Genomic DNA, 11,358 nt, shown 5'->3' with positions numbered 1-11,358 from the left:
GACCGGCTGCCCTGGAGACGGTTTGGAAAGTACTCAGTCCAGAGAGCTGCAGCCTAAAGGCCTCTGCACACTAGCCTAAGGTTAAGCTAGGATTACATAAGCCCTGCTGTAGATTGGTCCAGGGTGGACCCCGCCCCCTGAATTAGCTATAAGTGGGTAACAGCAGCACTCAGTGTTGCCAACTTGGCGACTAGCAACAAATTTAGCGAATTTTCCTGGTGGCAAAGGCGCCCGTTAACCTGAAGTCTGCTGCTGTCGCCGTGTTTTGTGTACATACAGCCTTTGTAGTGCGTCCCTTCGTACACTTTGATATCACGCAGGCTGCACCCCTATACCGGAACCTCATAGGTTGGACCGTACCAGAAGTCACGTGACCTCCAAAGCAAAAGTGGCTCTTCTTCATGTGCTTCTTCCTCATGATGCAGCTGGCAGATTTACATAGCGCCCCCCCCTTTGTTTTTTTCCCTCCTACAGCCTCCATTATAACTACATGAAAATGACCAATTATGCAAGTTAGGCGATGATGTCATATAGCGACTTTTAGGACAGCCAATCGCTACTTTCCTTACTGCGGAGTTAGCAACAGTGCTAACAGTTATAGTATCGCTCAAGTAGCCACTCACACAGTGATGTGGTTCAGCTTCTACTTCCCACTGTTCAGGTCTGCTTGTTGGGATTTTAAATATTTTTACATATAAAAGTTTATGAAATTCCCAACTTATACATAACAATATGTATTCCGAAATACTAGTGTTCATAAATCCACTTAAAAGATTGCCAGACTTCTGGGTACACGCCCACCTGACAGTACCTGCTGTGACCCACACTGCTATATTTCAGCAGATTGGAGCTAAACATAAACCAGCTTTACCTTATTTTACCTCATTTCCATTACTCCCAAGCATCCTCAAGCCTACGTTACTGTCAAATTCATGAATTTTTTTTCTACCCAAAATTCCAGTTATCCATCATTTCAAATTAAAGTTAGATTCCAACGGGAAGGGTTTCAATTTAATCTCTCTCTACCAAAATAAAGCTTTTGCAGTTTTCTTTAGAATCAAACAGCCCCCCCAAACCCCGCTGAAACTCACCCCATTATGAGCCATCCTGGCGACTTCATTTGGCATCATTTTGTAAATGTTGAGTGTTTGGGTTGCAGTCGGTCACGTGACCGTGATACAGCCTTCTGGTTGGTTGCTGGTGTAAACAAAGCCATGTGCTGCATTCAGGGTTTTCTTGAAAGTTTGAACTTCCTGAAAAAAGCTATGACAGCAGATTACAAATAAATGCTTTTCTTGCCTAGTCAGAGTCCTTTCTTAAAATAAGGGGGTCACAAAAATGCCACCTGGACCAGTGACGTGCGGTGAGGGTCGTGACTGGTGAGGCACTGACGTCATCACATCAGATTTACAAACATATAGCTTATTCACCATTTGATTGGCAACAGTTGTTTTGTTTAACATTAACATAGTCTGAAGCAAACCTTTTAGCTCCGGTGTTGGTCTTCCTTTAATTATTATCTTCTGCTTCGATTGAAAGTCCAGTTTAGAAAATTCTTTCAGTTGAGTTATGTAATCTTCCATGTTGAACATAAGGCCAAGCAACAGGAAAAACTAACTGGCCTTGCTAACTGTTTATGGTAGCTTGCCGCCGAGGAGTCGTAGAGTCCCTGGGATCACCAGCGCCCCCTACCATGAGGCACGAGAACTGCGTGCCTCACCTAGTGTCTCTTCGCAGCAGTTTCATGATCGCTCAACACAAGAATGCATTACACACACATACAGTTGTTAATGAAAAAAACAAAAAAAAAAACTGTGCATTATATACACCAGCTAAAATATAGAAATTTAGTTCATATAGTAAAAGTGTTAGAACATTTTAATAGCCACATGCAAAGGGAAAGTAATCCGGTCTCACTGCATAGCATGCCAGCACAGTTAGTAGTCATTGGCAATGACTATACTGAGCCGCACCACGGATTGCGCAATCCGTGGTGCGGCTCGCCGGGCTGGTGCCTCACCGTTCGTCTCTTAGTATTTGACCGGCAAATGCGAAAATTCAGCGATTTTGAAAAAACTAATCTAAAAATGGTGTAGTTAAATGGAAAAGAACTTTAAAATACAAATCACTGAATGAATATAACCATTTAATTTATTTTTTAATTTTATATTTCCACGATGACAGGTGAGGCCGTGCCTCACCTGCCTCCCCTGACTGCACGTCACTGACCTGGACCTTGACAGCACAGACAATTGAAAAAACAAAAAAAAAGATTTTTAAACTTCTGTAAATTAAAATTTGAGCTACTATGAACCTGAGCTTGTAAATATGTGATCTACTGGGTACAAATTATGAAAAAATGGCAATAAATCTGTTTAAATATACTTAATCTTTATTTTCTATGACTTCAAAAATGTTACTAATTGCAGTTTTGCATTGGGGAATGGGGGGGGGGGGGGGGGTCCTTACCTCGCCCACCGACTGCTGCAGGGAGGTTACGTTTTCAGTCGCGTCGGTCTGTCAGCGGGACATCGCAAAAAGGTTTGAACCAAAACTGATGAAACTTTGTGGGAAGATTCCTTTACAGGCCCTACAACATATGATTTCATTTTCAAGGTCAAAGGTCACCAAACATGAACTATTACTGTTGTGGATTCAGTGTCTTTTCCTATTTTAAATTAAAATGCTCACAATGATGCAAAGTGAATTACACCCCCCCCCCCCCCCCCCAAAAAAAAAACACACACACACACACACACACACACACACACACACACAACTGCTACTCATCCACGCTGGTCCTGTTTTAGCTTTCTGAGGAAGAATCCATCCATGTGTGCCAGCTGCACTGAGCGGTGAGGCACAGCACAAGGCTGGGATGGAGCGCCCACACCTGGACTCCACCTCTACCATCAGGATGAAGAAGGCAGCACAGTATCAATAAAGACAGCACACCGCGGACACGCTCTGTTTGAGCTGCTGCCATCCAGCACACGGACCAGAACAACAAGCAGGAACAGTTTCTGCCCTAGAGCGGTGCCTCCCACCACACTACACACTGGACTACACATGACACAGCAACACTACAAGACAAACACATACAATATGACAGCGAGGGAGGGGCTAAACAACACTTTAAACTGGCTAAACTCCAAAGTCGAGTTTCCAGCAGGTACAAATGATGTGAGCGGTCCTGGATTAAAAAATGAATAAATAAAGGTTATCAATTCAAATGGAGTAATTTTTGACCAGGATATGTCCTTCAATGCACATGTACCATACCATACCACTTTATTTATAAAGCACTTTTAAAAAGAACAGGGCTGACCAAAGTGTTGTACAATAATCAAAACAGGTCAAAAGGCAATGAGATACAGAAATAAAACAAAGGTGTATCTCGGGGTCTTGTTCACGAGCGACGGGAGAAGGGAGCGGGAGATCGACAGACTAATCGGGGCTGCTTCTGCAGTGATGCAGTGCACCGGTCCGTCGTGGTGAAGAGGGAGCTTAGTGTAAAAGCGAAGCTCTCGATTTACCGGTCGATCTACGTTTCTACCCTCACCTATGGTCACGAGCTTTGGGTAGTGACCGAAAGAATAAGATCGCGAAAACAAGCGGCAAAAAGAAGCTTCCTCTGAAGGGTGGCTGGCCTTTCTCTTAGAGAAAGGGTGAGGAGTGCGGCCATCCGGGAGGGGCTCAGAGTAGAGCCGCTGCTCCTCCACATCGAAAGGAGCCAGTTGAGGTGGCTCGGGCATCTGATTAGGATGCCTCCTGGCCGCCTCTTGGGTGAGGTGTTCCTGGCATGTCCCACCAGTAAGAGGCCCCGTGGTAGACCCAGGACACGCTGGGGAGACTATCTCTCGGCTGGCCTGGGAACGCCCTTGGGGTCTCTCTGGATGAGCTGGAGGAGGTGGCTGGGGAGAGGGAAGCCTGGGCTTCTCTGCTTAGGCTGCTGCCCCCACGATCTGGTCCCAGATAAGTGGAAGAGAATGGATGGATGGATGGTGTAAGAGATTTAATTAATTAATTAATTAATTAATTAAGAACTATAACAGTGTCTTAAGATTTAAGTCAGAGTCTCACACTGGGTCAAAGGCCAAGGAATAAAAATGTGTTTTTAAACGAGATTTAAAAACAGCAAGTGAAGGAGCCTGTCTGACATACAGCAGTAAACCATCCCATAATTTTGGAGCCGCAACTGCAAAAGCTCGATCACCCCGATCACCCTTTGGTACAAGTAAAAGCGTCTGGTCTGCTGACCCAATGGAACGAGGTGGAACATATGGGTGCAGCAGTTCAGATAGATAAGATGGGGCACAACCATTAAGAGACTTAAAAACAAATAAAAGAATTTTAAAATGGATTCATAAATGAACCGGAAATCAGTGAAGAGAAGCTACAATTGGGGTGATGTGCTCTCGCTTGCTTGTACCAGATAAAAATCGTGCAGCAGCATTTTCCACCAGCTGTAGACGAGCAATGGAGGCCTGAAGTGCATTACAGTAATCGAGACGAGATGTTATAAAAGCATGTATTACTGTTTCTAGATTAGGTTTTGAAAGAAGAGGCTTGATTTTTGACAGTCTTCTCAGCTGAAAGAAGCAGGATTTCACCACTGCGTTCACCTGAGCATCAACCTTAAAATCGGGTCCATTTTTACACCTAAATTAGTGATGATGAGTTTCTCAGGAAAGGTCAACACAGGGGGTACTGCTGGTGCCACTGGGTCTTTTTCTCATTTAAACTCAGAATATTTAGTGACATCCATGCCCTGATGTCTCTAAGGCATTCAAGGAGAGGCTGGACAGAGCATGAACCAGTGTGTTTCAGTGGGAAATACACTTGACAGTCGTCTGCGTAACAGTGAAAAGAAATATCGCGCTTCCAAAAAATAGTTCCAAGTGGCAGCAGGTATAAAGAGAACAGGAGAGGTCCCAGAATGGAGCCCTGAGGACCCCCCACTGGGGCGCTGCACCTGTGATGCCCACACACCACTCCAGCCTGGAAATGAGGATCTCATGGTCCACAGTGTCAAACGCAGCTGTTAAGTCTAATAACACAAGTACCACACAGTCACCAGAGTCAGTTACTAAAAGAATATCGTTAAAAACCTTTAACAGAGTGGACTCAGTGCTGTGATGGGTTTTAAACCCAGACTGGAACACTTCCAGAATTGCATGTTCATCCAGGAAGGTCCTTAGTTGGGTGAAAACAGTTTTTTCCAGGATTTTTGACAAAAATGGTAGCTTGGAGACTGGCCTAAAGTTTGCTAAAACAGAAGAGCCTAGGCCAGGTTTCTTCAGCAAGGGCTGCACAACAGCTTGTTTAAAACTTTTTGGCACCACACTAGAAGTCAAACTGCTATTAATAATGCTGAGAATGAATGGGCCAAGGGCAGGAAAAACTTGTCTAACAAGCCAAGAGGGGACAACATCAAATGGGGAACCTGATGGCTTCAAACTGGAAACCAGCTTCTCTAAAAAGGAGAGCGAGATTGGCACAAAGTGGTCAAACTGAGCTGAACAGGGTATTAGGGTAGATGGATCATGAGAAGGTGGTGAAATTAGGGCCCTAGTGCGTATCACCTTCTCTAAAAAGAAGTGAAGGAATCGATCACAAATTTCACTGGAAGCTCCCAGATGGACGGGTTCATGGACATTTAGGACAGAGTTCAGGGTGGTAAAAAGCACACGGGGGTTGTGAGAGTTAGAGACAATGATATCTGAAAAGAACTTCGACCTAGCCGCTTTCACAGTTTTCTGATAACACTGCAGTCTTTCTCTCAGTATTTCAAAATGAACCTGCAACCTGTCCTTTTTCCACCTCCATTCAGCTTTCCTGCACTCCCGTCTAATGGCACAGGTATATTCATTTAACCACGGCTCTGGTCTGTGCTTTAATTTCCTAATTTTTAATGGAGCTACAGAGTCCAGGACGGTTCGGCAAATAGAATTAAATTGGAGGGTCTGCTCCTCAGCACTGGAGGCCACAGAAAGGTTTGAGGTCACTTAGTGGCCAAAAACAGCAGAGAAATGAGGTGGTGGAAGGTTTAAGAGCACGGAAGTGCCGAACAGGAGCGCATTTTTTAGCAGGTTGACAGAGAGGAACAAAATAAAAAAAACAGGCATATGATCTGAGAACACCGCATCACCAACTTCCAAATTCAGAACAGATAAACCAGAGGATAAAACAAGATCCAATGTTAAACAAATACAGGTGCTGGTCATAAAATTAGAATAGACTGACATATTTCAAATGTTGTTTCTTTTAATTTTGATGATTATAACCGACAACTAATGAAAACCCAAATTCAGTATCTCAGAAAATTAGAATATTGTGAAAAGGTTCAGTATTGAAGACACCTGGTGCCACACTCTAATCAGCTAATTAACTCCAAACACCTGCAAAGGCCTTTAAATGGTCTCTCAGTCTAGTTCTGTAGGCTACACAATCATGGGGAAGACTGCTGACCTGACAGTTGTCCAAAAGATGACCTTTGACACCTCGCACAAGGAGGGCGAGACACAAAGGTCATTGTTAAAGAGGCTGCTGTTCACAGAGCTCTGTGTCCAAGCACATTAATAGAGAGGTGAAGGGAAGGAAAAGATGTGGTAGAAAAAAGTGTCCAACAACAGGGATAACTGCACCCTGGAGAGGACTGTGGAACAAAACCCACTCAAAAATGTGGGGGAGATTCACAGAGAGTGGACTGCAGCTGGAGTCAGTGCTTCAAGAACCACCAGCACAGACGTATGCAGACATGGTTTCAGCTGTCGCAGTCCTCGTGTCGAGCCGCTCTTGAACAGAGACGGCGTCAGAAGCGTCTCGCCTGGACTAAAGACAAAAAGGACTGGACTGCTGCTGAGTGCTCCAAAGTTATGTCCTCTGATCAAAGTCAATGTTGCATTTCCTTTGGAAATCAAGGTCCCAGAGTCTGGAGGAAGAGAGGAGAGGCACAGAGTCCATGCTGGCTGAGGTCCAGTGTAAAGTTTCCAGTCAGTGATGGTTTGGGGTGCCGTGTCATCTGCTGGTGTTGGTCCACTGTGTTTTCTGAGGTCCAAGGTCAACGCGGCCGTCTACCAGGAAGTTTTAGAGCACTTCATGCTTCCTGCTGCTGACCAACTTTATGGAGATGCAGATTTCATTTTCCAACAGGACTTGGCACCTGCACACAGTGCCAAAGCTACCAGTACCTGCTTTAAGGACCATGGTATCCCTGTTCTTCATTGGCCACAAACTCCCCTGACCTTTAACCCCATACAAAATCTATGGGCTATTGTGAAGAGGAAGATGTGATACACCAGACCCAACAATTCAGAAGAGCTGAAGGCCACTATCAGAGCAACCTGGGCTCTCATAACACCTGAGCAGTGCCACAGACTGATCGACTCCATGCCACGCTGCATTACTGCAGTAATCCAGGCAAAAGGAGCCCCAACTAAGTACTGAGTGCAGTACATGCTCATACTTTTCATGTTCATACTTTTCAATTGGCCAACATTTCTAAAAAATCCTTTTTTTGTATTGGTCTTAAGTAGGGCTGCAACGATTCATCGACGTAATCGATGATGTCGACTACAAAAATTTCTCGACATGGAATTTCATCGTCGAAGCGTTGTACTTTTAAACCCATCCATCTATAGACCCTTTTACTGTTTGTAAACAATGATGACGTAGGTAGCGATGCACGCGCATTTTGAAAATGGAAGTACAGCGGAGTTCAATAGCGTTTCAATCTACGAGAAGGGATCATCAACGAAAGATCGTGAAAACTACTTGCAAAACTTAATTTTGACCACCGTCAACCGACTCCGATCCCTGTGGTATGTTAGCAAGTGGCCCAGTAACGGTGGGCGGATATATGCGTGTATTTGGTGGAGAAACCCAGCATATACACTGGAGAGAATTTGCAGCGTGTACAAGTCACTGGATGCTTACAATTATGTTGTTTGCAGCCGTGTACCGAACATCAAATATCCTGACACAGAGTTTTGTGTCTTGAAGGCAGAAATTCTTCCAAGTGAAAGACAAGGAAACAGGAGCGCTGTGTATGAGGCACGGGTCATTGTAAACAAGTCAGAGAGCTACGTCCTCACAGCGGATTGTACCTGCATGGCAGTGTGAGTACTTTATCAAACTGCTTTTCTAGCTTGTTAAGAGTTTTCTGACTGCAGATATTATTGATTTACAATGAGAAAAAAAAAAATATATATACTGTTCCAGTCACACTGTGAGACTCGCTCAACCATTCATATGTGAGTCTGCTCAGACTTTTGACTGGCACTGCATTTTGTAATCTATAGTGTGATTAAATATTAATTTAAAAATGAAGACTCTGCATCCAGCGATGCCTCACCTGTAAATAGCCACACTACAGTTTAAAAGCCAAATAGCCTACCAGCTAATGCAGATTAGGTTAGATACCTGACATCCCGGTATAAACAGAAGATAAATAACTTTACCTGATATAAAATGGGCGCTTCAAACGTGAGCATTTCTGATCCTCTCCTCAGTCCAATTTTTATCAGTACATTTGATGGCTTGTAACCACAGACGCCTCCGTTTTCTCTCAAACAGCCGTGATCCCGTGGGATTCGGTACAACTTCAGTCCACTTTTGGTAGAGGAGAAATTCTGACAGCCAAACACGCAACAGCAGACATTTTGATGCTGATATCGCTTTTAAATCACGTTTAAACGCTGCGCAGTCTCCTCGTTCTCATTGATTTGAATGGAGCAGCAGTTCACGTTGCCAAAATGCGCGCGCATCCTTTGATGACGTAGGCTGTAAAAGGGTCTATTTTGGTCCGCCTATCGTGTGATTTTGTAATTGCAATACACTACAGGAAGATATGTGGGGCGGTATTGCCTCCGTTGTCTGCCAGCAACAACAATACCAACGAAGAAGACAGTAACAAACATCGTGACCCTAGTGGCGCAGAGAGGAGGGAGGAGAAAATGAAAGAAAACGGAGAGACTGTCAAAGGTGTGGGAGCGTTTGACAGGAACCAAAAATCACGCTGAATGCAGAGCAGAGCTTTCCTTCCAGCAGCATCGCTGCAGTGCTGAGCGTTTAAAACCCTGGAGCGGTGACGTCAGCTCTGGATGGGTACGTCAGTGCGTCACTGACACCTGTTAATGTTTGTACAGGTATGTTTCTGTTAGCTTACCTGAAACAAGCTCTCATGGATGAGGTTTGCTAAGCACCGTCACTTCAGTGATGTTAGCTAACGAGTGAAGGACAACAGGAGCAGCTACGTTGGCTCCTATTTTTTCTTCATATTAAAATCAGCGTTTATTCTGAATAATAAACCTGAGTCATCTGTAAACTTTTCAGCTGTTTTGGACGGAAAAATCTTTTTGCTTTAATTTGAAGCCTTATTTGAACTTTTGGACAGAGGCCAGTTTTACTTATTTGCACATTATATTTTCATTTAAAAATAAAAATTGCATTTACTTTAATATACATTTTTATTTGATATTTATTGTGATGTCACATTAATGTTAAAATACATCTGATTAGTTTCAAACTCGTATTTTTATGGGTCATTATTTTAATTGTGAGAAGAGAACAAGGTGATGTTAACAGGTGGGCAGGCTTGAACAGGTGAGTTAAGACTGAAATAATCGTTGACTAATCAACTAATCGATAACAAAAATGACAGATTAATAATCTTTAAAATAATCTTTAGTTGCAGCCCTAGTCTTAATATTCTAATTCTATGAGATACTGAATTTGGGGTTTTCATTAGTTGTCAGTTATAAATCATCAAAATTAAAAGAAATAAACATTTGAAATATATCAGTTTGTGTGTAATGAATGAATATAATGTAGAAGCTTCACTTTTTGAATGGAATTACTGAAATAAATCAACTTTTTCATGATGTTCTAATTTTATGACCAGCACCTGTATGTATATGTTACCTGTATGTATATGCTGCATCCTAAATGCACAGAGGAGCCTTATCGTCGACCCTTCCTTCCAGCAGCTGTAAGACTGTATAACCATCACTGCTCCCAACAAAAACCACAATAACCTACACATTGTAGGATAATATATAATATACTGTAAATAGTCCGGCCTGCTAAGGTTCAACACACAGGCACATCATGTACATTGTATATAGTGTTATTATTAGTAGTAGTAAGGTTAATCTTGTTTGTTGATTTTATATATATATATATATATATATATATATATATATATATATATATATATATTCTTTTCTTAATAGTGTAAATTATTGTATTTTTATTTATATTTATAATAACTGCGGCTGCTGTTACACCCAAATTTCCCCTCTGTGGGACAATAAAGGCTGTTTCTTCTTCTTCTTCTTCTTCTTCTGTTCGGCTTCCTGGAAACCTTTCTGCATGTTCTCCTGCAATATGCAAAAGAACATGTGGTGGGACAGAAATGTGTGCACACACCAGGAAACGTTTCCAGTGAGCACCTGTAAGTAAACATTTAGAGATCACATGACTCAGGGTAACCTGTTCTACCTGGGCAGAAGCTTTGGCAGCAGATGTGTGCCAAACTGTTGGCATGTTCAATTACAAACTGAGAACATGCTAACTGCTATTTAAACACATCTTTCTCTTTTGAGGAAACTGACTCGTGTGTTTATGTAACAAGGTGATTGATTGATTTTATCCCCATGGGGAAATGAAAAACAAGCCAATGAGTTAAATAATTATGTTAAAAATGGTGATTAAAAAACACTAAAAACAGGATAGACTAAGATCATCCAGATTGTAGCAGGAAGCAAACTGTGCAGAGATGATTTGAGTGGTGATGAAGATCTCCTGCAGCTCTCAGCTCTGCAGAGAGGAACCGGCTGCTGCTCCTCTGCCCACCCAGGAGGGGGGAGAGGCCGGCTGCTGCTGCTGTGTTCAATGCTCCGCTCTCCACCGCAGTCTCCAGTCTCTGGCCATCACACACAGCCAAGGACCTCAGCCTCTGCAGGAAGGAAAGAAAGGGCATTGTTGGGGGCGTGGCCTCTTTGACTGACAGCTGTCTGCTCACCCTGAGCTGGACCTCTGGACCCGTTTGTGTTGCTTTGGAGCATTTTTAATGATTATGTGAGCGATAATATGGCTGCTGGGGCCAGGCTATAATGTGAGACCCCTGCTGACGGAGCTGTTCTCAGTTTCTAACGGTTCTGTTTTCAGGTTCCTTTTTTATTGCTAGTGTCCTGTTTTTGTGTAGCTGGCCTCAGTTGGGTGTCTCCATTATAACGTGGGTCGTTGTCATTACTGTAAAGCAGCAGTGATGCAGGCCAAACGGCAGGCTGCCGGTGCCCGTTTAGTTTGCTCAGCTTCAGCGGCTCCCGGTGATCCGCCCGCGGCATCGCAGAT

This window comes from Archocentrus centrarchus, chromosome 7, assembly GCF_007364275.1.
Source record: "Archocentrus centrarchus isolate MPI-CPG fArcCen1 chromosome 7, fArcCen1, whole genome shotgun sequence".
In the NCBI taxonomy this organism is placed as follows: domain Eukaryota; kingdom Metazoa; phylum Chordata; class Actinopteri; order Cichliformes; family Cichlidae; genus Archocentrus; species Archocentrus centrarchus.
This window is presented reverse-complemented; position numbering follows the sequence as displayed.